The sequence below is a fragment of the Eriocheir sinensis genome, unplaced genomic scaffold (genome assembly GCF_024679095.1).
Source record: "Eriocheir sinensis breed Jianghai 21 unplaced genomic scaffold, ASM2467909v1 Scaffold438, whole genome shotgun sequence".
Classification (NCBI taxonomy): domain Eukaryota; kingdom Metazoa; phylum Arthropoda; class Malacostraca; order Decapoda; family Varunidae; genus Eriocheir; species Eriocheir sinensis.
In genome coordinates, this window is record NW_026111763.1 from 160,370 (window position 1) to 188,220 (window position 27,851).

Consider the following 27,851-nt stretch of genomic DNA (forward strand, 5'->3'; position numbering starts at 1 on the left):
ACATCAGGCACCAACTCCTGCAGCAGAGGTCGTGCCAAGAGGCGCAAAGCCGAGTGGTGGCAGTTTCTGTGAGCACCAGCGAGTACACAGCGTCGTGATCAAACTCAAATGTTCAGCGACGTACAGTTGACGTACACTCCAGGTGCATTTCTCAACACCCGCTGAACAGTAACTGTCGCTGACTGGTGATAACAGAGACTGAGGAGTGCCAAGAAGCACCACAATCACACTGAGAGGAACGGCTCGCCAGCTGACTAAAATCACCATGCAGAGGAACGCATCCCATGGAACGGTGCCACTTCTACGGAACAAATTGTTCAAGAGTGTCGCATCTGTGGGGAGTGTTTGGACGCATGTGTGTGCTACATTTCTTATCTTATATTTCAAATGAAAAACAGAAAATATTGTCTTACAAAAACCTTAGGCAGGATAGTGGGGTCGTGTTGCACCTCAGAACAAGAAACGTTATGTAAGGAGTTGTCTGAACGACCACCTGTTTTAAAACTATATTTAAATGAAAGGTATTAGAATGCTCTTGCCAGTATGCTTCAGCTCAGTGTGATGACCTGAGTTCTATTTTGTCTCTCATTCTCTGCGGAATGATTATAGCTTCAGGGCCCGTATCCTCGACAACTAATAATACTAAACTTGGTATTAACTTTCGACTTTGGTATTAACTTCACACTCAAGGTGTATCCTCAACAACTATTAGCCTAATACCTACTCTTAACTTTGGTATTAACTTGAGAATGCTGGCGAGGACTTCTAAACACTTAATAGTAAAGTTAATAGTGAAATCCAGACCCAGACCCATATCAACATGGCCGCCGGACCAGCCCGCCTCCGCACTTTTAGAGCCCGGAAGGACGCTTTGGAAATGTACAACGATGCTGAACTTGTCAAGCGGTACAGATTAGACCGTGCTGGAATTGAATACGTGACTGGTTTGGTGAGAAGAGAGCTGCAAGATCCAATTCAAAGGGAGCATTCCCTCACCCCGGAGTTGAAAGTAATTTTGACTCTACGATACTTGGCTACAGGAAAAATGCAGCAGTGTTCGAGTGATGAGTTTGGGGTGATCCAGAGTAGTGTCAGCAGGGCGATTGCGGAAACTCTGACCGCCCTCAGTGAGCCGCAGCTTGTCAGGGGGTTTATCAAGTTTCCCCTCGACAGGGCGGAGATTCGCGCAAAGCAGGCAGAGTTCTACCAAATTGCACATTTCCCCGGTGTTGTGGGAGTGATAGACTGCACACATGTGAAAATAACAGCACCGAAGGAAAATGAAGTAGATTATGTGAACAGAAAAAACTTCCATAGCATGAACATACAGTTAGTGTTTGATGCAAACTACAAAATAATAAACCTTGTATCAAAGTGGCCAGGATCAGTGCATGATGCAAGGATCCTGAATGAAAGTGGGCTGAAGCTGCTGTTTGAGAACAACCATGTGCAAACAAACTGCTATCTGCTTAGTGACAGCAGGTATGGTTGCAGCGCTGGCTGCTGACCCCATTTCTAAGACCTCAGCTAGAACATGAGAGAAACTACAACAGGTAAAAACACCACAGTAATTTTTGAGTTAAGGTCTGCACCTAAACCACTTACATAATTAATGTATATACAGATAATATTAATAGGTAGAATATTATTTATGAACTTTATTTTCACCAGCACCGGCTGTAAACTGCGAGTGTTACTATATATCAATAAGTATTAATCATATTTTCATTCAGCCACTTTCCTTGATACAGATACCACTTGAACCTAACCGAACGTAATACTAACCTAACCGAACGTAATAGTAACCTAACTGAACGTAATACTAACTTAACCGAACTTAATAGCAACCCAACTGAACTAAATGGTAACCTAACCGAGCATAATAGTAAATGAACCGGATCCGTAAAATGATGCGCCTAGCCAGTGGTGTCCGAAACTATTTCCTATTTTCAACAATAGAAGAATAGTCCTTGAATTTGATTTAAAAAAGCGTTTCCATGATTGTTGAAGGTTTGTAGAGAAGATGTATGAAGAGTTTGAGTTATTTGTTTTGGGAGAATGTGAATTTTATCATTTTATATATAGTTACACACAGTTTATAGCATGCGCCAGTTAAAATAAACATTAAAATAGTATTCTATTGAATCATTGCATATGTATTATTATTTTGTTAATGATTCAGTTGCAGACCTAAACTTAATAATTAATCATTTCATGTACTAATTTAATGCTTGTATTGAATAAGTCAATCCAAACATGTAATCGAGATAGAAAAAACGAAAGATCAAGGCGACCACATCTACATGGTTAGGTCAGGTTAGGTTAGGTTAGGTTGCATGACTTACGTGTGAAGTAAAACGGCGTACGTTAAATATTTATGTAAAAATGAGCTACGAAATATAAAGAATTATATTGGTATAAGTGGGGGGAAAACATATCAGTCGTCCCCCGCCAATTCTCAGCTACAGCTATTATACTAAAAGTTGGAAGCTAGTGAGTTTGTGGTCAGTCTGTCTTTTAACCAAAATCATGTGGTGAAGACTGTGAAGTCTATCTCATGAAGTAGTTCCCTGTTGTATGATTTTTGTACTTTGAGTTTTATGTAAAAGCTGTGTATTTATTTTACTTGAGCAGTGCTTACATAATCACAAATGGTTTAAATGGAATTTGGAGGCCTTCTCGTAGTAAAATGTTCTTGTATTTCTTTGCCCCCCCAAAATAATTATATATCTATTTCTTCTTCCAGTCATTGCTTCACAAATGGAATAATTGAAATTTTGAGAGCTTCCTGTGGTAACCATGATCATGTACTTAAAAAGAATGTAATTATTAATGTAATAACTTGCTTTTACTAAGGTTTTACGTATTCACAAATGAAAAAAATCTTGTACTTCCTTGAAAGCTGTAGTTTATTTGTTACTTGGTTTATGATTACTATATTCTGGGTGGAAAGCTGTAGTTTATTTGTTACTTGGTTTATGATTACTATATTCTGGGTGCAAAGCTGTAGTTTATTTAATACTTGGTTTATGATTACTATATTCTGGGTGGAAAGCTGTAGTTTATTTAATACTTGGTTTATGATTACTATATTCTGGGTGGAAAGCTGTAGTTTATTTAATACTTGGTTTATGATTACTATATTCTGGGTGGAAAGCTGTAGTTTATTTAATACTTGGTTTATGATTACTATATTCTGGGTGGAAAGCTGTAGTTTATTTGTTACTTGGTTTATGATTACTATATTCTGGGTGGAAAGCTGTAGTTTATTTGTTACTTGGTTTATGATTACTATATTCTGGGTGGAAAGCTGTAGTTTATTTGTTACTTGGTTGTTTATGTTTCCTTTATTCCAGGTGGAAAGGTATACTTTTATTTGTTACTTATTTTCTGAAACAAAGTTCCAGGGTGGAAAAACAACTTTATTGTGAATTCAGTGTAATTTCTTTCTGGAGAATTGTGTTTACTGAGTGAATTGGTGACCAATCTGTTACTATTTGTGTCTTGCTTGAAGATATTCATCATTGGGTTCAAAGCTATGGTATTAACGTTCAATAGTCTATAACAAGATAGTAATTGTCAACCTATCTATTTTCATGAGATCATGGCATGACCACTGTAAAACATGCTTTTTTAAATTAGCTATATTACAAATTCAGTATATAATTACTCTTATATTCAATAAAGTAGAGGAATCCAGTTTTCAGCATCTTTTATAACTAAGCCAACATACTATGAAGTATGTGATGTAAAAAGTAGTACTCTCATAAGATTGTGATTTGATTATTAACTCTGCCAGTGACCAATGACTCCAAAGTGACCTAAGATTACTCAGTGCTACTATCTAGGTACTGCCTAATGGTGCAATAAGGTAATATATATATATATATATATATATATATATATATATATATATATATATATATATATATATATATATATATATATATATATAGATATATATATATATATATATATATAGATAGATAGATAGATAGATAGATAGATAGATAGATAGATAGATAGATAGATAGATAGATAGATAGATATAAAACTGTCTGCCCTAGTGTCCCCCCCACTTTTGAAGACCAAATGACGCCCCAGTACCCCAACTGGGTGCCGGTGCAAATCTCCTCGTTAAACACAGAAATTAAATGAGGAAACTCTGAAAAATCTGAATTAAAGAGTGCTGACTGGGGGTATTGAACCAGGGACCTTCGACATACAAAACCACATGTCTCTGTCAGTCGAGCCAATAAGGCGACGCCCAATCTCAATTGAACCCACTCACAATTGCACACACAAAAAAATTCTGGTAAATTTTGATGTACTTTGAATGAATTAGTTAATCATTATGTTGACGAACAGCTATGTTTTTTTTTCACCCATTTCACCCTAACCTTCTCAGAAAATTAAAAAAAATAGTGTCTATCAATTATATAACAAAGCAACACACACAAGTGTGTGTGTGTGTGTGTGTGTGTGTGTGTGTGTGTGTGTGTGTGTGTGTGTGTGTGTGTGTGTGTGTGTGTGTGTGTGCGTGCGTGCGTGCGTGCGTGCGTGCGTGCGTGCGTGCGTGCGTGCGTGCGTGCGTGCGTGCGTGCGTGCGTGCGTGCGTGCGTGCGTGCGTGCGTGCGAAGGTATAGATGTGTTTGATTTCCTCTTCCTTCTCCACCTAATGTCCTTGTAGAATATATTATGAAGGGTACTTTTTGCAACCCATTTGATATGTGTGTGTGTGTGTGTGTGTGTGTGTGTGTGTGTGTGTGTGTGTGTGTGTGTGTGTGTGTGTGTGTGTGTGTGTGTGTGTGTGTGTGTGTGTGTGTGTGTGTGTGTGTGTGTGTGTGTGTGTGTGTGTGTGTGTGTGTGTGTGTGTGTGTGTGTGTGTGTGTGTGTGTGTGTGTGTGTGTGTGTGTGTGTGTGTGTGTGTGTGTGTGTGTGTGTGTGTGTGTGTGTGTGTGTGTGTGTGTGTGTGTGTGTGTGTGTGTGTGTGTGTGTGTGTGTGTGTGTGTGTGTGTGTGTGTGTGTGTGTGTGTGTGTGTGTGTGTGTGTGTGTGTGTGTGTGTGTGTGTGTGTGTGTGTGTGTGTGTGTGTGTGTGTGTGTGTGTGTGTGTGTGTGTGTGTGTGTGTGTGTGTGTGTGTGTGTGTGTGTGTGTGTGTGTGTGTGTGTGTGTGTGTGTGTGTGTGTGTGTGTGTGTGTGTGTGTGTGTGTGTGTGTGTGTGTGTGTGTGCGTGCGTGCGTGCGTGTGTGTGTGTGTGTGTGTGGGTGGGGCAGGAGATCTAATGATTATTTACCCCACGTCGGTGCAGGGGTGTGGGCGGCGAGCCGGGCTGTCAGCGGCTGTCAAGAGGGTGTTTCTGGCCTCTCCTGCGACCCTCCCACCCTCCTCCCTTCTCCGCCCTCCGTCCCGATGCTTGATGTGATAGTGTCCTCAACACCTGTCACGCGGGGCAGCTGGGCAGGCGGGAGGGTGCCGAAAATGTATATATATGTGACCTCTTGTGTGTGTGTGTGTGTGTGTGTGTGTGTGTGTGTGTGTGTGTGTGTGTGTGTGTGTGTGTGTGTGTGTGTGTGTGTGCCGTAAGATAATTAATGACCTTAACACCTCCCTTGTGGCTGCGTTAAGCTGACCCTCCTCGGCGGGGAAAGCTCCGGGAACAAGATTAGCGCGTGTTGTCGGGAATCAAAACCCTATTCATCGCCTATCCTTTACTATGCTGCGGGACTCACTTTTCAATTAATTAAAAGTTGACGTTAAGGACTCGGTAAATTCTACAACCAATTATAATCATTGCATTTGGAGGAGGGAGAATAAATCACACACACACACATACCTCCCACACTCAGACACAGACCAACGATATGAACATTATGACAGCGTGATATATAAAGGGCAGGAGGTGGGAGTGAAAGCGACGGAAGGAACAGCCGAGAGCGCCCATCCACCCCACGCCAGGATTATCTCACGACTCCTCTACGATTATGAAGTTGACTCCGCCGCCACTTAGGAATATTACCCCGTGGCACCGTGCTGCATACAAGCCATCTATTTGCACTGTATTGTCTTAACTACTACGTATCCATGTAATACACTAAGAAGCTTGGGTTTCTCGAATGCTTATGCTTCCAGAGTGATCAACAAATATATATCACGGGCTGCTTCAGTGAGTAATTTGCCTACATGTGTGTATGTATCTATTTATCTATCTAGCTATCTCTCAGTATCTATGTCTATATCTATCTGTTTTATCTAGCTTGTTTTTACAGTAAAGAGAAGAAAAAGTGGCCAAAATCTCTCTCTCTCTCTCTCTCTCTCTCTCTCTCTCTCTCTCTCTCTCTCTCTCTCTCTCTCTCTCTCTCTCTCTCTCTCTCTCTCTCTCTCTCTCTCACTCTCTCTCTCTCTCTCTCTCTCTCTCTCTCTCTCTCTCTCTCTCTCTCTCTCTCTCTCTCTCTCTCTCTCTCTCTCTCTCTCTCTCTCTATCAAGACTGTACCACCACCCATTCCACCCACCCTTCCATCCCTCCCCTCCCTCCCTCTTCACCTCCCCTTGAAAAGCTCCATTAAATTTCTTTCTGTCCATTCCTCCATCCCCCGTAAGGAGAGTAAGAGGCAATTTCCCAACCATAAATTCTCCCTTTGGTTGCACTGCCCGCCTGTATATCAATAGAGAAATTAATTACCACCATCAACCTTCACCTGGCCGCACCGAGTCTCTCTCCCACTCTCTCTCCCTCCCTCCCTCTCCCTCTCTTATAGCATTGCCGCGACTCTAAGCTTCCCCCGGCCCCGGCCGCGAGGTGTGTAATTATTATGGTATTGCTTTTTAATGGTTTAGTTCCGTTAGTGGGGGTTGTTTTGTATATTTCTCTCTCTCTCTCTCTCTCTCTCTCTCTCTCTCTCTCTCTCTCTCTCTCTCTCTCTCTCTCTCTCTCTCTCTCTCTCTCTCTCTCTCTCTCTCTCTCTCTCTCTCTCTCTCTCTCTCTCTCTCTCTCTCTTTCTCTTTCTCAGCAGTACACATTTGTCCCTTTGTGCGAGAAACGAATTAATACTAATAAAAGTCCACCTTCGTTTAATAGCGAAATTAAACACTCAGTCAAGGAGAGAAAATTGTTTTACAGGTTAAAGAAAGAGCAAAGCACGCCCGAAAACATTAGACTTTACAATGATGCAAGGCGACGAGTAAAAAGATTAGTGCGTCAGGCAAAGCGTAGATATGAAGAAAATATTGCAGACAACTGTAAAAATAATCCGAAATCCTTCTTCAGTTACATAAACAACAGAAAGGCGATCAGAAGTGGAATTGGACCTTTAACAAACAGCGACGGTGCACTAGTGACTGACAGCCAACACGTTGCAAACCTATTAAACAATTACTTTTCCTCGGTGTTTAATAATAACAGTCCTCCCACCCATACCACCAACACCAGTACTAATGTAAATCCCGAGCATGCATTGCCTAACTTTGAAATAAAACCCGATGAAATCCTTAAAGCCCTCAAATCACTTAAAACAAATAAAAGTCCTGGACCTGACAAAGTATATCCAACTCTGCTGAAAGAAACAAAGTGCGAAATACTCTCCTCCCTCACAACCGTATTCAATATGTCCTTGCGACAAGGCATCGTCCCTTCAGATTGGAAAAAGGCTAACGTGACACCGATTTTCAAGAAAGGAGACAAAAAAGTACCAGGTAATTACAGGCCCATTAGTCTAACTTCGGTTGTAGGTAAGCTACTTGAGGGCATAATTAGAGACAAATTGTGAGTTACCTTGAAAGCCACTCATTGATTGGGGACTCACAACATGGCTCGAAACAAAAGATCCTGCCTATCAAACCTATTAACCTTTTATAACGACCTCTTCACTGTTTATGACGTAACCAAATCACTGGACGTAGTCTATCTTGATTTCAAGCGTTTGATAAAGTCCCACATCATAAATTACTTTACAAATTAAAGCAAATAGGTATTGACGGTCAAGTAAACCAATGGATCGCGAATTGGTTGAGCAACAGACAACAAAGAGTAGTGATTGACGGATTTAACTCAGAGTGGGCGCCTGTCACTAGTGGCGTCCCTCAGGGCTCAGTCCTTGGCCCAGTGCTATTCATTATTTACATCAACGACGTGGATGTTGGACTCAATAACCGCATTAGTAAATTTGCAGACGACACAAAGATTGGTAACTCAGTTCTCACTGACGAAGACAGGCAAAGCCTCCAGAGGATTTGCACAAAATTTCAACTTGGTCGGATAGATGGAGATGCCCTTTAACGTAGACAAGTGCCAGGTCCTTCAAGTTGGAACGAAATAGAAGTTCGAATACAGAAATGCGCGGCGTTAAACTCAAAAGCGTTCAATGCGTCAAAGACTTGGGGTCAAAATCGCGTCAAACCTCAAATTCTCACAGCAATGCATCGATGCAGCAAATAAAGCAAACAGAATGTTGGGCTTCATTAAAGAAACTTTGTATTCAAGAATAAAGATGTAATACTCGCTCTACAACAGTTTAGTCAGACCCCACTTGGAATATGCGGTACAGTTTTGGTCTCCCCACCATGCAAAGGATAGTGCTAAATTCGAAGGTGTTCAGCGTCGGGCACCGACAATGATCCCTTCCTTGCCCAACAAATCCTCCGAAGAACGGCTTTCTACCCTTAAAATGTACTCTCTTGAGAAACGTCGCCTCCGAGGAAAACTGATCAGATGTTTTAAAATACTTAATGTTTTCACGAATGTAGACAGATCAACATTGTTTATGATCGATGACACTTTGCGCACGAGGAACAATGGCGTAAAACTCAGATGTGAACAAGTAAATTCAGACTGCACCAAATTTTCTTCACCAACGTTGTAGTGCGAGAATGGAATAAGCTTCCACCATCAGTGGTCCAGTGTAACACGATTGACTCCTTCAAAATAAGCTCGACCGTCACGTCCTTCAACTTAATATCAACTAGAGTAGAAATGCAACGTTTTGGAGTCTTCTGATTAATGTAAAATCACTTGGGTTTAAGGACAGACCACCAAGTCTGGACCATGGGGTCTGTGTGGTCTGATTTTCTTTGTAAATCTATGTAAATCTCTCTCTCTCTCTCTCTCTCTCTCTCTCTCTCTCTCTCTCTCTCTCTCTCTCTCTCTCTCTCTCTCTCTCTCTCTCTCTCTCTCTCTCTCTCTCTCTCTCTCTCTCTCTCTCTCTCTCTCTCTCTCTCTCTCTTGTTTCCTTTCCTTCTCTTCCACCGGTCCGTCTATCACTGCTTTTCCTCCTTTCCTTCCTTCCTCCATTTCCGTTCCTCGCTCTTTGGGTTCTTCCATTATCATTCCTCGTCTTTTCCTCCCTCCTCTTCTTCCCTCCTTCCCTGCCTTCCTCTCTCCCTCGTTTCCTCCACCCTGTCCTTTCTTCTTCCCTTCCTCCTCTCAGGCTGATGCAAATGGAGAAAGATGAAGAGGAAAAGGAGATAGAGGCAGAGGAAGGAGGGGAGAGGATGGAAGGAAGTGGAGGAGAGAGCAGAAGGGAGGAAGGATGGGAGGAAGAATGGAAGATAAAGGAAGGGAGATAGGAAAAGGAATAGGGAAACAAGGAAGGGAAAAAAGTGGAGAAAAGGAAGAAGAAGAAAAAAAAGAATGGAGGTAAGAAGAAGCGAGTGGAGGAGGTGGAGGTGAAGAAAGGAAAAGGAGGGGAGGCATGAGGTGGAGAGGTGGAGGAGAAGGTGAAAAGAAGCATAGGTGGAAAAGAAGAAGGAGGAGGAGGTAGAGTTAAGGTGGAAGAGAGTAGAGAAGGAAGGGAAAGGAGGGAAATCATGTGGCGGGGGTTGAGAGGTGGAGGAGGTGAAGGAAGGGAAACAGACTGGAGGCACAAGTGTAGGTGGAGAGGTGGAGAGAGGCTGAGGTGGAAGTGGAGGAACACTTGGGAGAGGGAATGATACAAGAAGAACCTCAGAGGGAATGTATAATCAGCGCTCAAGTATCGGCGAGAAAAACACTCAGTGACAAACTCATACACGAATATTCAGAGCGATCATATGCACTCACCGTCTCACCCAGCAGTATGAATGAATAAAGAATTGAATATATACCTGAACTACTACTACTACTACTACTACTACTACTACTACTACTACTGCTACTACTACTACTACTATTTTTTTTTAATACGTACCCATATCGAGTGTCAAACAGATGAGCAGATATGAAGTAGAGGAGGAGAAGGAGTAGGAGGAGGAAGAAGAGGAGAAAGAGAGAAAGTAAGATAGACAATGACAACGACGAGGAGAACGAGGAGAAAGAGGAGAAGGGGAGAAGAGAAAAAAAGGAGGAAGAGAACTAAAAGCCAGATAAAAAAGGAGGAACACGACTAAGAGGAAGAGAAAAAAAGGAGGAGGACAAAGAGAAAACAGAAGAAAACGAAAACGAGATGAGGATGAGGACTGAGGAGTACTCTTACACATGTTTATTATTAGTAAAAAGAGTACTCAGGTAAAGACATACACAGGTGGGCTGGAGGGTCCTCACACACACACACACACACACACACACACACACACACACACACACACACACACACACACACACACACACACACACACACACAGAGAGAGAGAGAGAGAGAGAGAGAGAGAGAGAATTATAATTATGCGCTTTCTCTACTATAAAAAAAAAAAAATCGCTAAATAGGCATAGATAGTCATGGAATATATCAATTAAATGAGAGCGTCCATAACATAGTGGTGTAGTGAAGAACATTGTTGATTCACCCTCCCCCCCAAAAATAATAAATAAATAAAAAAAAAGAAAAAAAAAGTCAGGTGTAGTCGATCAGGTCCACAGGTGAGTAAATAATTAAAGGTACCAATAAATACTCACACCTGCAGTCTGATACACGATACGAGAGGTCATTAATACCCTTCCTTGTGACTTACTTAATGAAGAAGGCAAATCATATACACTTCAAGTCAAAAATAAAGTTCATTAAGAAGTTATACACGAATACTAATGACGTTGATTGGTGAATGAGTTAAATAGAAAATTACTGAATATTTGACGCTATTCGCGTTGCTTATTAAGAGCTGGAAAAGAAGTGCATGAATGTTAATAAACGTGCGAGGATAAATAAATGAGATGATTAACGAATTGATGACCTGACCTCCACCTCCTCCTCCTCCTCTTGCTTCACTTCCTCTTCCTCCTCCTCCTCCTCCTGCTTCACTTCCTCCTCCTCCTCCTCCTGCTTCACTTCCTCCTCCTCCTCCTCCTGCTTCAATTCCTCCTCCTCCTCCTCCTGCTTCAATTCCTCCTCCTCCTCCTCCTGCTACACTTCCTCCTCCTCCTCCTCCTGCTTCACTTCCTCCTCCTCCTCCTCCTCCTACAAGTCCTCCTCCTCCTCCTCCTCCTCCAAATCCTCCTCCTCCTCCGCCTCCTGCTACACTTCCTCCTCCTCCTCCTGCTTCACTTCCTCCTCCTCCTCCTCCTGCTTCAATTCCTCCTCCTCCTCCTCCTCCTGCTTCAATTCCTCCTCCTCCTCCTCCTCCTTCTCCTGCTTCAATTCTTCCTCCTCCTCCTCCTCCTCCTCCTCCTCCTCCTCCTCCTGCTCCTCCTCCTCCTCCTCCTCCTCCTCCTCCTCCTCCTGCTTCAATTCCTCCTCCTCCTCCTCCTCCTTCTCCTGCTTCAATTCTTCCTCCTCCTCCTCTTCCTCCTGCTCTACTTCTTCCTCCTCCTCCTCCTGCTTCAATTCCTCCTCCTCCTCCACCTCCTCCTCCTTTTCCTGCTTCAATTCTTCTTCTTCCTCCTCCTCCTCCTCCTCCTCCTGCTCTACTTCTTCCTCCTCCTCCTCCACTTACAATTAATATATACCTTCAACCTCAGCCCTCAACCCTCCCCTTCCCTCTTCATCCCCTTACCTTATCTCCCTTTTTTCGGAAGGATAGAATGTAATATACCTTCAACCTCAGTCCCCATACCCCCCCTTCCCTTTTTCATCCCCTTACCTTACCTCCCTTTTTTCGTACGTACAGAAAGTATAAAAGAAAACGCACGTGAATGATAACTTTCGGGTTCATAAAAGAGTAGGACATGAAATCTACTCTCCAAGAACAAAAATAAATGAATAAGCAACTAAATAAATACACAGATAAATAAGTGAGCTCTTGGAAAGGTCACGTACTCTCCCGCATCCCCAAGCGCTTGAACACGGAAAAAAAAACACTTGCCACTCGTGAATTAAGTATGACAAGTCTACCTGGAACTGATTATAATTAATGAGGGAACAAATATCACCTGTGTGTGTGTGTGTGTGTGTGTGTGTGTGTGTGTGTGTGTGTGTGTGTGTGTGTGTGTGTGTGTGTGTGTGTGTGTGTGTGTAATAATGAATGGTTCAAGATCACATACATTAATTAAAAACAGGAAAATAAAGCAAGCACAGCTGGCGCTACTATAAAAATTGCCTGCGCCTATGACGGGCTTGGGCCAACAATCTGGACCCTGAAGAAAGCCTACCGGCGCTATAGGCAGGTATGTAAAAATAAATAAATAAATAAATAGATAAAAAAGACGAAAATGCTATGAAAAGAGGCTGAAAAATAAAAAATAAAAGGTTGCAAAGAAGATAATAATCAAAAGAAAATATAGATAAAGATAATGTAATAAGAAAAGAAAATAAAATATCGTCAAAAAAAAGTTGTAAAGGAAAACAATAACTTAAAAAAATACAGTTGAAGAAAATGTAAAAAAAAAAAAGAAATACAAATATCGTAAAAAAAAAAATTGCAAAGGAGAATAATAACTGAAAAATTTTTTGAAAAAAAAAATAGAAATAAATATCGTCACACACACATTTGATCTCATAGTTCTTTTTGCTATCCTGGTGTTTTTTCTTAACTAATCTAGATAGTTCGACGTACCGGCCCCTGAGATGTGTTTCCCATTCTTTATTTTCTGATAAATTCCTCTTTAACCCAATCTCGTGTTTTAGTCCACGAGTCATCCACTTAGATCATTGTTTTCTTTTCTAAGTGTTCGCTGTGGTATATGCTGTTCTTGCACTTCTACTATTACTCTAACTAAATTATTGTAAGACATTTCTACCTGGTTCTCCTGGCTCTCCAATCCGCAGTTCTGGCCTCATGAACTCCTAAATTATCCCAGTTTACCCCTTCAAGATGTCTTCGAAGCCCCTCGTAGTTTGCTCTTCTAAAATCTGGCACTAACACTGGGTTTGGTCTGCGGGTTACCGCCCAGTCTAAGCTTAAATGAACTGTTCTGTGATCACTATTTCCTAACTCTCCGCCCACCTCCAACTCACGTAGCAAGTTCCCATTATTGGTTAGGACTAAGTCTAATATGTTATCTCCTCTGGTAGGCTCAGTAACTACCTGCTTAAGGAAATTATCTTGTATAACTTCAAGAAAGTCCTCGGCTTCCAGGTCACCCACTAGATCTTCCCAGTCTATATTCCTATAATTAAAGTCCCCATTACGCAGACATTTCTACTCATACTGCCCTGCCAATCTCCTGTAGTAATATACTGTGTCCTGCCTGTTAAGGTTGGTGGCCTGTACATAACTCCTAGAGTTAGTTTTTCTTTCCTTTGTAAACGTCCACCCAAACTGATTCTGAATCCATGTTAGTTTTGACTGAGTTGTTAATCAAACATTTAAGTGAGTCTTTAACATATAGCGCAACCCACCTCCCTTTCTGCCCTTCTGTCTTTTGTGAAACATCTGATAACCTGTTATTTCAAATTCTGATCTAAAATTTCTATTAGCAAAGTATCTATCCATGTCTCAGTGATCGCTATTATGTCAAAATTTTCTGAACAAGCTTCACCCCTTAGTAAGTCTATCTTGTTTCTGAGGCTCCTGCTGTTAGTATAGAAGATTCTAGCCTGTCCTCTGTTACTCCTCTAGAATTACTTCTAAGCTGCCTGGTTATATTATGAGCTAGATGTCCCTCCCATTACTCCTCCCATTGCTCCCATTACTCCTCCCCTCGCCTATACTAAAAATCCTCAGGGTACCAAGTGCTCGCTCAAGGGAGTCTGAGAGAGCCTCAACACCCTTGAACGTCAAGTGTATCCTGTCACGGGCGTAGAGGGCGTCGTTGCCAAAGAAGAGGTCCCAATTGTCGACGAACAGCCACCCATTGCGCCTGCAGTGCTCAGCAAGTCTGCTGTTCACTGCTATCGCCCTGACAGCCATCCATCGCCAACGCCCCATTCTCCTTAAACGCTGAGAAGGTCCTTTGCTTGGATCCCCGCCACACGCCTCAATCCTGTCTGATATGGCCCACCCCTGCCTGGGAAACACACCAATATCCTGTTTTTTCCTGAGCAAAAAGGAGGAGGGAGGAGGAAGAGGAGGAGGAGGAGGAGGAGGAGAGAGGAGAGGGAGGGAGGAGGAAGAAGAGAGGGAAGAGGAGGAGGAGGAGAGGGAGCTTGTTGCTGCACTAACCAGTAAGTGTACCTGCTATGAGAGTCGTAACCTCATTCTCTAACTCTATGATCCTCTGATCATCCTTCTGAGTCTTTAACGCAGAACCTACAAACGTCCTTGGAAAGAAAGTACTGCTTGGCCATGAAGGCCACACCCAGAACAACGCTTGAGGGACGTCATGGTGAAGATATATGAGGCAAGACGGAAACAATTAGGCGCGTTAAGACGATAACAAAGCACGCAGCTGCGGTGAGGTCGTCAGGTCAAAATGTATCTAGGAAAACAAACCAACATGTGTGTTCTATGTAGCTGTGGGGCCATTGAATCACAGTGGAGAGGGTAGGAGAGGAAAAGAGGAGGAGGAGGAGAAGGTCAGGTTAGGAGAGAATGGGATTGTGTTGCGGAGAAAATTGGTTTAAAAAGGAAAGATAAATGATGGTATAGGAAAGTAATCGGAAATGCAGTCTCTCTCTCTCTGATGCTCATATTTTCTCATCCTTTATAGCTTTTTCCACGTTCTTATCTTATCAATATTGTTTGTGTATTATCCTCATCCAAACTGTTTCTGCTTTGTTTGTTGTATCACGCACGCTTATGCTTTTATTCTCTCTCTCTCTCTCTCTCTCTCTCGGTAACGCTCACACACAAAAATATACCCAACAAAAGGCGCGATATGTGGTGCAAAATCTGGCAAATTAATCATGAGAACTGTAAAATTGAGGACAATGGAGGAACGATGGACGCCACTAACTGTTGTGATACTCAGGGCCGGACACAAACCGGCACTGTGTGTGTACACTCTAAAAGAAACACAACTCTCTTCGAGTCTAAACTGGGGCCGCAATCACTGTGTTCATAAGTGACATATTTGAATGGTTCACGGCCTCCTGACCTCTTTTTAATATTTATTTTTTATTTTTTTCAAAGAAATTGATAAGAGAAACAGTAACACACTATCACTACTCTGTTGTCATTTCCTTCAATACAACACGAGCAATTCTTTCAATAAATTCTTCTTTTACCACCGAAAGTGTCAACAAAGAGTAACACCAACAAGCATAACATCTCCTAAAATTTTAAACAACCTTCTGAGGCGTCACAGCACTTTCCCGAGAATTTAGTATTTCATCATTCTCTGTTACTACGACTTCACTCGTTACATTGCCGGGCAGAATCTCCTTGTTTTCTCTGTTCGTTCTACTACCAGAGGTCCATCGCCATTCTCTGTAACATTATTACTTCCACCGATGTTTCCTTTGATGGTTTCATGAAGGTAGTTTTTCTTCCTTCTCTGTTACTACAACTTCATTCGTTTCATTGCCGGGCAGAATCTCCTTTGTTTTCTGTTCGGTCAACTATCAGAGGTCCACCGCCATTTTCTGTAACATTCCTACTTCCACCGATGTTTCCTTGGTGGTTTCATGTGAAGGTAGTTTTTCTTCTTTGTTACAACAACTTCATTCGTTTCATTGCCGGGCAGAATTCCATTATTTTCCTGTTCGGTCTATTATCAGAGGTCCATCGCCATTTTCTGTAACATTCCTACTCTCCACAGATGTTTCCTTGATGGTTTCATGTGAAGGTAGTTTTTCTTCTTTCTCTGTTACAACAACTTCATTCGTTTCATTGCCGGGCAGAATCTCCTTTGTTTTCTCTGTTCGTTGTACTAACAGAGGTCCTTCGCCATTTTATGAATCATTTTTACTTCCTCCACAGATGTCATCGAAATGCTTTTCTGTGAAGGTAGTCTTTCTTCTTTCTGTTACAACAATTTCATTCTGTTTTATTGCTGGGCAGAATCTCCTTTGTTTTCTCTGTTCGTTCTATTTTCTGAGGTCCATCGCCATTTTCTGAAGCATTTTACTCTCCTCCACAGATGTCATCGAAATGCTTTCCTGTGAAGGTAGTCTTTCTTCTTTCTTTGTTACTATAATTTCATTCGTTTCATTGGATGGCAGAATCTCCTTTGTTTTCTCTGTCCGTTCTACTGTCAGAGGACCATCGCCATTTTCTGTTACATTCTTAGTCTCCACAGATGTCTCCTTAATGGTTTCCTGTGAAGGCAGTTTCTCTTCTTTTTCTGTTACTAACATTTCATTCGTTTTATTGCCGGGAAGAATCTCAATGGTTTTCTGTCCGTTCTACTTTCTGGCGTCCGTCGCTCTTATCCGTATCGTTCTTACTTTCCACACATGTTTCCCTAATGGTTCCTCTAAAGGTAGTTTTTCTTCTTTCTCTGTTGCTAATAATTGATTCGTTTTATTGCCTGGCAGAATCTCCTTTGTTACCTCAGTGGCACTGGTAAGAGGCAGTACTGTTGCTTCCTTCTTTATAACAACTTCCTCGTGTATTTCATTACCCTCTTCGTCCGTGACCTTGTTCACGTCCACCGTCTGTGTTAGGGACCCGTTGTGTGGAGTGGTTTGCGTCAGAGTTTTGCTCTCTGTGACAGATTTTTCGGCACTTTCTTTACCTTCCTCATCAATAACAACCTGTGTTTCCGTAATCTTTTGATACATTTCCGTTGGGCTGTAGGTCGTTTCTGTAGTCTTTTCAACGACTGTCTTATTGCCGGTTACATGCCCTGTTTCATCTCTATTATCAAAGACTTTCCTTTCCACGGTCTTGATACTGTCATTCGCGCCATTTTGCAAACTTGTGTTCATCTTCTTCAAGATCAGGCATTTGGGAAATTTTGAGTTCCCTCGTCATGTTTCTTCCAAGGGTCAATTGGCCTTTGTCCTAGGTAGGGCACCTTTGTCCTTTGGGAGCCTGAGCTCACACCTCGCCGTCGTGTGTGTGTGTGTGTGTGTGTGTGTGTGTGTGTGTGTGTGTGTGTTCTAAAAACGGATCCTACGGCGGAGGAAGACCTTTTCTGCCCGTCGGCGTTCCCTGCCTGTCGGCGTTCTGAGGCCATTCTGTTTTCAATCCCTGAGCTGACGAAAGCTGTTTTCTGCCACGAAACCGTAATTATTTTTAATATCATCTCACAAGCAACAACTATGAAGTTCTTCCTTGCTTGGACGCTCGTCATCATCCTGGGGATGATGGCCGGTCAGCCGGACAGCCGGTCAGCCGGTCAGCCAGCCGGCCAGCAGCTGGGTAGGCGGTAGGTGGTAGCGTACTGGGCTCACATTCACCGCGTGATGGACGACGCGGGTTCGAATCCCCACGCTACCACTCGGATTTTTCAGTCACCGCCGAGTGGCTTAAAACTACCCACATGCTGTCCTGAAGACCACCCATCAACCCGGACTCTAGAGGAAGCCGTCCAAGCGAATCAAGAACGAGTTCCGGGGGGCAGCATGAGCCAATGCAAGATGGCGCCACTATAAAATACTCGCCTGCGCCAGAACGGCTGGGCTGACCATCAGGCCCCACCTGGAAGAAGCCTTGGGCCGACCATCAGGCCCCACTGGAAGATGCCTACCGGCGCAATAGGCAACAACGTAAAAAAACGCCGGCCAGCTGCTGGCCGGCTGGCTGACTGGCTGACTGGCTGTCCGGTTGACTGGCCATCATCCCCAGGATGATGACGAGCGTCCAAGCAAGGAAGAACTTCATAGTTGTTGCTTGTGAGATGATATTAAAATAATTACGGTTTCGTGGCAGAAAACAGCTTTGTCAGCTCAGGGATTGAAAACAGAATGGCCTCTGAACGCTGACGGCAGGGAGAAAATCCTCGGTCTTCCTCTGCCGTAGGATCCACACACACACACACACGACGGCGAGGAATTGTGTGTGTGTGTGTGTGTGTGTGTGTGTGTGTGTGTGTGTGTGTGTGTGTGTGTGTGTTTTAAGGATGCGAGGTTCAGGGTCCGGTACAAGGATGCTTATCGTCACTTCACTTGAGCTTTCCCTTTCCCTTCCTATATATATATATATATATATATATATATATATATATATATATATATATATATATATATATATATATATCTCTCTCTTGGTCGGATAGATGGAGATCCCTTTAACGTAGACAAGTGCCAGGTCCTTCAAGTTGAACGAGGAATAAGAAGTTCGAATACGAAATGCGCGGCGTTAAACTCAAAGCGTTCAATGCGTCAAAGACTTGGGGTCAAAATCGCGTCAAACCTCAAATTCTCACAGCAATGCATCGATGCAGCAAATAAAGCGAACATAATGTTGGGCTTCATTAAAAGAAACTTTGTATTCAAGAATAAAGATGTAATACTCCCGCTCTACAACAGTTTAGTTAGACCCCACTTGGAATATGCGGTAGAGTTTTGGTCCCCCCACCATGCAAAGGATATTGCTAAATTAGAAGGTGTTCAGCGTCGGGCAACGAAAATGATCCCTTCCTTGCGCAACAAATCCTACGAAGAAAGGCTACCCTTAACATGTTCTCTCTTGAGAAACGTCGCCTCCGAGGAAAACTGATCGAATGTTTTAAAATACTTAATGGTTTCACGAATGTAGACAGATCAACATTGTTTATGATCGATGACAGTCTGCGCACGAGGAACAATGGCGTAAAACTCAGATGTAGACAAGTAAATTCAGACTGCACAAAATTTTTCTTCACCAACGTTGTAGTGCGAGAATGGAATAAGCTTCCACCATCAGTGGTCCAGTGTAACATGATTGACTCCTTCAAAAATAAGCTCGACCGTCATTTCCTTCAACTTAATATCAACTAGAGTAGAAGTGCAACGTTTTGGAGTCTTCTGATTAATGTAAATCACTTAGTTTAAGGACAGACCACCAAGTCTGACCATGGGGTCTGTGTGGTCTGATTTTCTATGTAAATTCTCTCTCTCTCTGTTTTTCTCCTTCCTTTCGCTCATTTCCTTGCATTTCTTTGCCTCGTTCCTTCTCATAGCTGTGTTTTTATTCATCTTTCACCCTTATCTTACTCATCACACTAACTATATTCTTTTCCTCTCCTCCTGTCCTACCAATGAAGAGTTATAAAGACTACGTGTAGGAACAGACGACATAATTGCTTTTCGCATAGTACACTGGTAGAGGTTCTGTTCGTCCCAAACTACTTTTTTAGCTGGAGTGTTTCAAAGTCCATTTCGTAATGTGTGTTCTTCCAATTGCTGCGATTTGCTTTTGTTAGAAGCTTTGTGACATGGTCGGAAGGTAAGAGGAAAATTATCTGTATCTATCTATCTATCTATCTATAATTGGGGCATACGCTGTAGCTGCTCGCTGAAGTTAGGTTGATTGAAGGTCTGGGGTCGCTTCCTGCATCAGGAGAGTCACTACATTGTGCGTGGCGGTAACGGTAACACGAGGCCAGGATCTAACCTTCCTCACTGACCTCCTTCCCTCACTGTCCACAAGTCTTCCTCCCTTTCTCCCTTTCTCAGGTCTTCCTCACTCTCCCTCCTTCCCACCCTCCCCAAGTCTTCCCCACTCACTCTCCCTTTCTCAAGTCTTCCTCACTCTCCCTCCTTCCCTCTCTCACCTTCCCGAGTCTTCCTCACACTCTCCCTTTCTCAAGTCTTCCTCACTCTCCCTCCTTCCCTCTACCCTCCCCAAGTCTTCCTCACTCTCTCCCTTTCTCAAGTCTTCCTCACTCTGTCCCTTTCTCAAGTCTTCCTCACTCTCCCTCACCTTCCCAAGCCTTCCTCACTCTCTCTCCTTCCCTCTCTCGCCGCCCCTCACCTTCCTCGTCCTCTCCCTCGTCCCCTCCCCTAACCTACCTCACTCTCTCTCCTCCCCTTTACTTTCCTCCACCTCGCCTTTATCACCTCCGCTTCCTTCCTTTGCCTCCGCCTTACTTTCCTCCAGGTCAACTAAAATCACTTCTCTCTCTCTCTCTCTCTCTCTCCTTCTTTCATTATCTCTCTCTCTCTCTCTCTCTCTCTCTCTCTCTCTCTCTCTCTCTCTCTCTCTCTCTCTCTCTCTCTCTCTCTCTCTCTCTCGCTCTCTCTAATGGTAGGTGCGGCTGTCAAGTTATCAGGCCGCCGGGGATCGCGCAGCCTCCTTGTAATTGCCGGCGAGACAGATGCGCCCAGACAGCCCCGAGCTTCCATTTCTCTCCCCTGATGTGACTTCGCGATGAGAGAAGATCCGTGTACAGACTCATCTCGGCATCTCATCTTGTATTCTTTTTTCCTCTGTTTTTCTTGTCCTTTAAACTATTCTTTGGTTTTCTTACTAATATTTTTTCTTCAAACCTACTTCTATTCTTCCCCTTCTTTTTTCCATTCACTCATCTTTTTTTCCTCTTTTTCCTTGTCCTTTAAACTATTCTTTGCTTTTGTGATTATTTTTTTTATACCTACTTCTATTCTTCCCCTATTTGTCTTCTCTGCTTCTTTTTTTCCCATTCTCTCATCTCCTTTTTTTTCCTCTTTTTCCTTGTCCTTTTAACTAATCTTTGCTTTTCTATTTCTTTTGTCGTCATATCTGCTACTATTCTTCTCCTATTTGTCTTCTCTGCTTTTTTTTCCATTCTCTCATCTCCTTTTTTTCCCTCTTTTTCCTTGTCCTTTAAACTCCTCTTTGCTTTTCTGACTAATCGTTTTTTTCCTCATGCCTGTTACTGTTTTTCGAAACTAATAGATATGCAACTATCAGATGACGGCAATGCAGAGGACGCCTGGCTAAACTTTAAAAATCACTTACTCACTCAGCAGGACACATTTGTCCCCTTGTGCGAGAAGCGAATTAACAGTAATAAAAGTCCACCTTCGTTTAATAGCGAAATTAAACACTCAGTCAAGGAGAGAAAATTGTCTTACAGGTTAAAGAAAGACCAAAGCACGCCCGAAAACATTAGACTTTACAATGATGCAAGGCGACGAGTAAAAAGATTAGTGCATCAGGCAAAGCGTAGATATGAAGAAAATATTGCAGACAACTGTAAAAATAATCCGAAATCCTTCTTCAGTTACATAAACAACAGAAAGGCGATCAGAAGTGGAATTGGACCTTTAACAAACAGCGACGGTGCACTAGTGACTGACAGCCAACACGTTGCAAACCTATTAAATAATTACTTTTCCTCGGTGTTTAATAATAACAGTCCTCCCACCACCACCACCAACACCAGTACTAATGTAAATCCCGAGCATGCATTGTCTAACTTTGAAATAAAACCCGATGAAGTCCTTAAAGCCCTCAAATCACTTAAAACAAATAAAAGTCCCGGACCTGATAAAGTATATCCAACTCTGCTGAAAGAAACAAAGAGCGAAATACTCTCCTTCCTCACAACCGTATTCAATATGTCCTTGCGACAAGGCATCGTCCCTTCAGATTGGAAAAAGGCTAACGTGACACCGATTTTCAAGAAAGGAGTCACAAAAGGACCAGGTAATTACAGGCCCATTAGTCTAACTTCGGTTGTAGGTAAGCTACTTGAGGGCATAATTAGAGACAAAATTGTGAGTTACCTTGAAAGCCACTCATTGATTGGGGACTCACAACATGGCTTCCGAAACAAAAGATCCTGCCTATCAAACCTATTAACCTTTTATAACGACCTCTTCACTGTTTATGACGTAACCAAATCACTGGACGTAGTCTATCTTGATTTCCAGAAAGCGTTTGATAAAGTCCTGCATCATAAATTACTTTACAAATTAAAGCAAATAGGTATTGACGGTCAAGTAAACCAATGGATCGCGAATTGGTTGAGCAACAGACAACAAAAGTAGTGATTGACGGATTTAACTCAGAGTGGGCGCCTGTCACTAGTGGCGTCCTCAGGGCTCGGTCCTTGGCCCAGTGTCTTCATTATTTACATCAACGACGTGGATGTTGGACTCAATAACCGCATTAGTAAATTTGCAGACGACACAAAGATTGGTAACTCGGTTCTCACTGACGAAGACAGGCAAAGCCTCCAAGAGGATTTGCACAAAATTTCAGCTTGGTCGGATAGATGGGAGATGCCCTTTAACGTAGACAAGTGCCAGGTCCTTCGTTGGAACGAGGAATAAGAAGTTCGAATACGAAATGCGCGGCATTAAACTCAAAAGCGTTCAATGCGTCAAAGACTGTTTTAAAATACCTAATGGTTTCACGAATGTAGACAGATCAACATTGTTTATGATCGATGACAGTCTGCGCACGAGGAACAATGGCGTAAAACTCAGATGTAGACAAGTAAATTCAGACTGCACCAAATTTTTCTTCACCAACGTTGTAGTGCGAGAATGGAATAAGCTTCCACCATCAGTGGTCCAGTGTAACACGATTGACTCCTTCAAAAATAAGCTCGACCGTCACTTCCTTCAACTTAATATCAACTAGAGTAGAAATGCAACGTTTTGGAGTCTCCTGATTAATGTAAAATCACTTAGAGTTTAAGGACAGACCACCAAGTCTGGACCATGGGTCTGTGTCTCTGATCTCTCTCTCTCTCTCTCTCTCTCTCTCACACCTGACCTCTGCTGAGAGAAGGTCGTGACTCACCCTGCTGCGCTCCACAACATCGCTTGCCCTGTGTTTTCGTCGTGCTGTTGGGATTGCGTTTGCTTTCACGTGCGTTTGTGTGTTCTCGCTTGTGGACCTTGTGTGTTGCCTGTGATTTCCTGACACGTGCTCGGTGTGTGTTCGCTTGTGGTTTCTGCCTGTGGTTGCCTCTGTGATTTGTGTTTCCGGTGTTTTTGCGTGTGATCTGGCTGTTTCTGGGTGTTCTGTGGGTTTCAGAGTGATTCAAGTGTGTTGTGTTTGGTGTTTTTGCGTGTGATTTGGCTGCTTCTAAGTGTACTGTGGGTTTCAGAGTGTTTTGAGTGTGTTGTTTTGTTTCCGGTGTTTTGCGTGTGATTTGGCTGTTTTTCGAGTGTTCTGTGTTTCGAGTGTGTTGTGTTTCCAGTGCTTTTGCGTGTGATTTGGCTGTTTATAGTGCTCTGTGGGTTTCAGAGTGTTTTGAGGTGCTGTTGTATTTCCGGTGTTTTATGAGTGACTTGAGGGTGTTTAGTCGTGCTTGTGCTTGGGTTTCTAAGTGTTTCTGTGTGTCCTGAGGTGACTTTGTGTTCCTGAGTGTCTCACGTGATTTGGGTGTGTCGACAACCCACCCTTTCAATTTGAGGATTCAATCTGCTCCTCCTCACTACACCCTCTTTAAATCCCCTAGAGGATTAACACTTCCTACACCCCTTTCCCTCACCTCACCTACGGCCCCCCACCCTCGCTCACCTCCCAGCCCTTTGGCTCCTCCTCATCCCCTAGAGGATTAGCCCTTCCTGCTCCTCCCTCACCTCCACATATTTCTAAGCCCTCCCCCCCTCACTCACCTTACCTCACATCCTATTTACCCATCCCTTCACCCACCTTACCTCGCCTCTTTCTTAACCTTTCTTGTTCTCACACACCTCACTCACCTCACATCCCTTCCTACTCCTCCTCTCTCCCACTTACCTCCTTTCCCAAACTCCCTCTCACTCATCTCACCTATTTCCTAATCCTCCTTGATCTCACACACCTCACTCACCGCCTCCCTTTCCCCCTCTTTACTCACCTCACATCCCTTCCTACTCCTCCTCTCTCCCACCTCACCTATTTCCTAACCCTCCTTGATCTCACACACCTCACTCACCGCCTCTCTTTCCCCCTCTTTACTCACCTCACATCTCTTCCTACTCCTCCTCTCTCCCACCTCACCTATTTCCTAACCCTCCTTGATCTCACACACCTCACTCACCGCCTCCCTTTCCCCCTATTTACTCACCTCACATCTCTTCCTACTCCTCCTCTCTCCCACCTCACCTATTTCCTAACCCTCCTTGATCTCACACACCTCACTCACGCCTCTCTTTCCCCCTCTTTACTCACCTCACATCCCTTCCTACTCCTCCTCTCTCCCACCTCACCTATTTCCTAACCCTCCTTGATCTCACACACCTCACTCACGCCTCTCTTTCCCCCTCTTTACTCACCTCACATCCCTTCCTACTCCTTCTCTCTCCCACTTCACCTATTTCCTAACCCTCCTTGATCTCACACACCTCTCTTTCCCCCTCTTTACTCACCTCACATCCCTTCCTACTCCTCCTCTCTCTCACTTTTCCTCCATTACTAAACTACCTCTCACACACCTCACCCCCTTTCCTAATCCCCTTCACTCTGTGTTTTTATCTCTTTCATTTCAGCTAAGATGGCGCCTAAGAAGTGCAGTACTTGTAACGGTAGCTTCTCAGCTCACTTTTTTACAGGGCGTTCTGCTGTCTGTCGACTGTGTCTCTCCAGGCAGCATCTCGAGACAAGACTGCAGGAGCAGGAAGAGAAGATGGAAGAAGGCCAGAATAAAATAATAGAGCTTTCTCTCACCAGGCAGCATCTCGAGACCAGACTGCAGGAGCAAGAAGAGAAGATGGAAGCAGGTCAGAATAAAATAATAGAGCTTTCTCGCACTGTTGCCTCCTTGCAGGAATTCATCCAGGCTAACGTTGCTGTGGTGCCAAACCCTTCTCCAACCGCCCCCTTGCCCTCAGCGGTACCGTCGACACCAGCGGACAACACCACGCAACGGGAGGATGCTAGTGGCACCGCCCATGATGGCTTCACCGTCGTGAATGGAGGAGCCAAACCAGCCAGACAAGCGATTTATCCTGTTCATTGCTTCAACAGGTTTGCCATTCTGGAGGAGGAGGACGAGCAGGAGAGCAGGTCGTTGAGTTCTGCGGCAGAGTTCCTCGTCGAAGACGGAACTATTGCTATCCTGGTGCTGGGATCGACGACATAACTGCTGCTCTTGAGGAGATCTCCCCCCAGGCTACTAATGATTCACTGTTTGTTATTCACACAGGTACGAACGACATCACCACGACCCGGTCTGAGGAACTCCTGGAGAAGTACCGTAGGCTCATCCAGCAGTATAAGACTAAATCCCCTAACATTTTGATTTCAGGAGTTCTACCACGGACTTGGGCGGAGAGCGACTTTTTCAATTAGGCCTTCAGCCTAAACAACCGCTTACAGACTCTTTGTAGGGAGCTTGACGTGGAGTTCCTAAACGCATGGGACAATTTCTATGGACAAAATGAGCTGTTCCACAGGGACGGATTGCACCTTTCTCCCATCGGGGCAGCCAGACTCGAAGGCTCCTCAACGAAGCAGTGCGTGTCATCCGAGCAAAACGAGTCACGGCCACGTCCTCCACTCGCCCGTGTAAATAGACGCCGTGCATCGCAACAAACCTGTAACCGTGATCCCGCAAGTACCACCCCCTCTATTCCAAAGCCTCGAGATAACTTAACAATCCTTCGTTTCAATGCGCGTAGCCTAAGATACAAATTTGCTGAACTGAGATGTCTTGCTTTAACAGAAAATTTTGACATAATTGCTATAACCGAAACATTTATCTACACCAAAAATATTTATTTAAGTTCCGAATACAACATAGATGGCTACAGACTCTTCAACAAAGATCGTAAACTGTAGAGGCGGTGGCGTCGCCCTTTATGTCAAAATCTATTTGAAACACACTGACAAAACACCGTGAAACAGTAACTGTGAACATTTGTGCGTGCTAGTAAACATTTCAAAAGTAAATTTAAATATATCTGTAACCTACAGACCTCACTGGCAATCAATCGATGACGACCTTGAAATTTACATCGTATTAATGAAGTCACTTAATAACAGCGACTCACTTATATTAGGAGACTTTAACATCCCCCATATCGACTGGGCGACACTGTCAGGTACAGAAGGCGAGTCACATAGAATGATCGAATTTCTAGAAGAAAATTATCTAAGCCAAATGGTTTCTGAGCCAACTCGACAAAATAATATACTCGACCTTGTTATAACGACCCAAGATAACCTTGTCAGTAGTGTCACGGTAGGAGAACACCTCGGTTCTTGCGATCATAAATTAGTGCGCGTCGATATTAAAGCTCAATCATCAGTGACTGAAAATAAAGTAAAGGTGCCCAATTTAAAAAGAGCTAACTTCGTAGAAATCTGACAAAACTAACAGAAATACAACTATCAGATGACGGCAACGTAGAGGAAGCCTGGCTGTTTTAAAATCACTTACTCACTCAGCAGAACACATTCGTACCTCTTGCGAGAAGCGAATTAACACTAATAAAGCCCACCGTGGTTTAATAGCGAAATTAAACAATCAGTCAATGAGAAAAAATGTTTTACAGGTTAAAGAAAGAACAAAGCACGCCTGAGAACATTAGACTTTATAATGATGCCAGGCGACGAGTAAAAAGACTAGTAGGTCAGGCAAAGCGTAGATATGAAGAAAATATTGCAGCCAACTGTAAAATAACCTGAAATCTTTCTTCAGTTACATAAACAACAGAAAGGCGATCAAAAGTGGTATTGACCTTAACAATCAGCGACGGTGCACTAGTGACTGACAGCCAACACATTGCAAACCTCTTAAACAATTACTTTTCCTCGGTGTTTAATACTAACAGTCTTCCTCTCGCTACCACCAACACCAGTACTATTGTAAATCTCGAGCATGCATTGCCTAATTTTGAAATAACAACCGATGAAGTCCTTAAGGCTCTCCATTTACTTAAAACAAATAAAAGTCCAGGACCTGACAAAGTATATCCAACTCTGCTGAAAGAAACGAAGAGCGAAATACTCTCCTCCCTCACAACCGTATTCAATATGTCCTTGCGACAAGGCATCGTCCCTTCAGATTGGAAAAGGCTAACGTGACACCGATTTTCAAGAAAGGAGACAAAAAAGTACCAGGTAATTACAGGCCCATTAGTCTAACTTCGGTTGTAGGTAAGCTACTTGAGGGCATAATTATAGACAAAATTGTGAGTTACCTTGAAAGCCACTCATTGATTGGGGACTCACAACATGGCTTTCGAAACAAAAGATCCTGCCTATCAAACCTATTAACCTTTTATAACGACCTCTTCACTGTTTATGACGTAACCAAATCAGTGGACGTAGTCTATCTTGATTTCCAGAAAGCGTTTGATAAAGTCCCGCATCATAAATTACTTTACAAATTAAAGCAAATAGGTATTGACGGTCAAGTAAACCAATGGATCGCGAATTGGTTGAGCAACAGACAACAAAGAGTAGTGATTGACGGATTTAACTCAGAGTGGGCGCCTGTCACTAGTGGCGTCACTCAGGGCTCGGTTCTTGGCCCAGTGCTCTTCATTATTTACATCAACGACGTGGATGTTGGACTCAATAACCGCATTAGTAAATTTGCAGACGACACAAAGATTGGTAACTCGGTTCTCACTGACGAAGACAGGCAAAGCCTCCAAGAGGATTTGCACAAAATTTCAGCTTGGTCGGATAGGATACCCTTTAACGTAGACAAGTGCCAGGTCCTTCGTTGGAAAGAGGAATAAGAAGTTCGAATACGAAATGCGCGGCGTTAAACTCAAAAGCGTTCAATGCGTCAAAGACTTGGGGTCAAAATCGCGTCAAACCTCAAATTCTCACAGCAATGCATCGATGCAGCAAATAAAGCGAACAGAATGTTGGGCTTCATTAAA

The 27,851-nt window shown here is 43.2% G+C and overlaps 1 long non-coding RNA gene across 1 annotated transcript; it reads left to right on the top strand.

Annotated features, from left to right (window-relative positions):
• Nucleotides 1-7,487: 7,487 nt before the first annotated feature.
• On the top strand, nucleotides 7,488-27,470 carry LOC126992310 (uncharacterized). Its single transcript, XR_007746466.1, has 3 exons — nucleotides 7,488-7,692; nucleotides 21,721-22,002; nucleotides 27,361-27,470. It is a non-coding gene; the product is annotated as an uncharacterized LOC126992310 (long non-coding RNA).
• The last annotated feature ends 381 nt before the right edge of the window (nucleotides 27,471-27,851 follow it).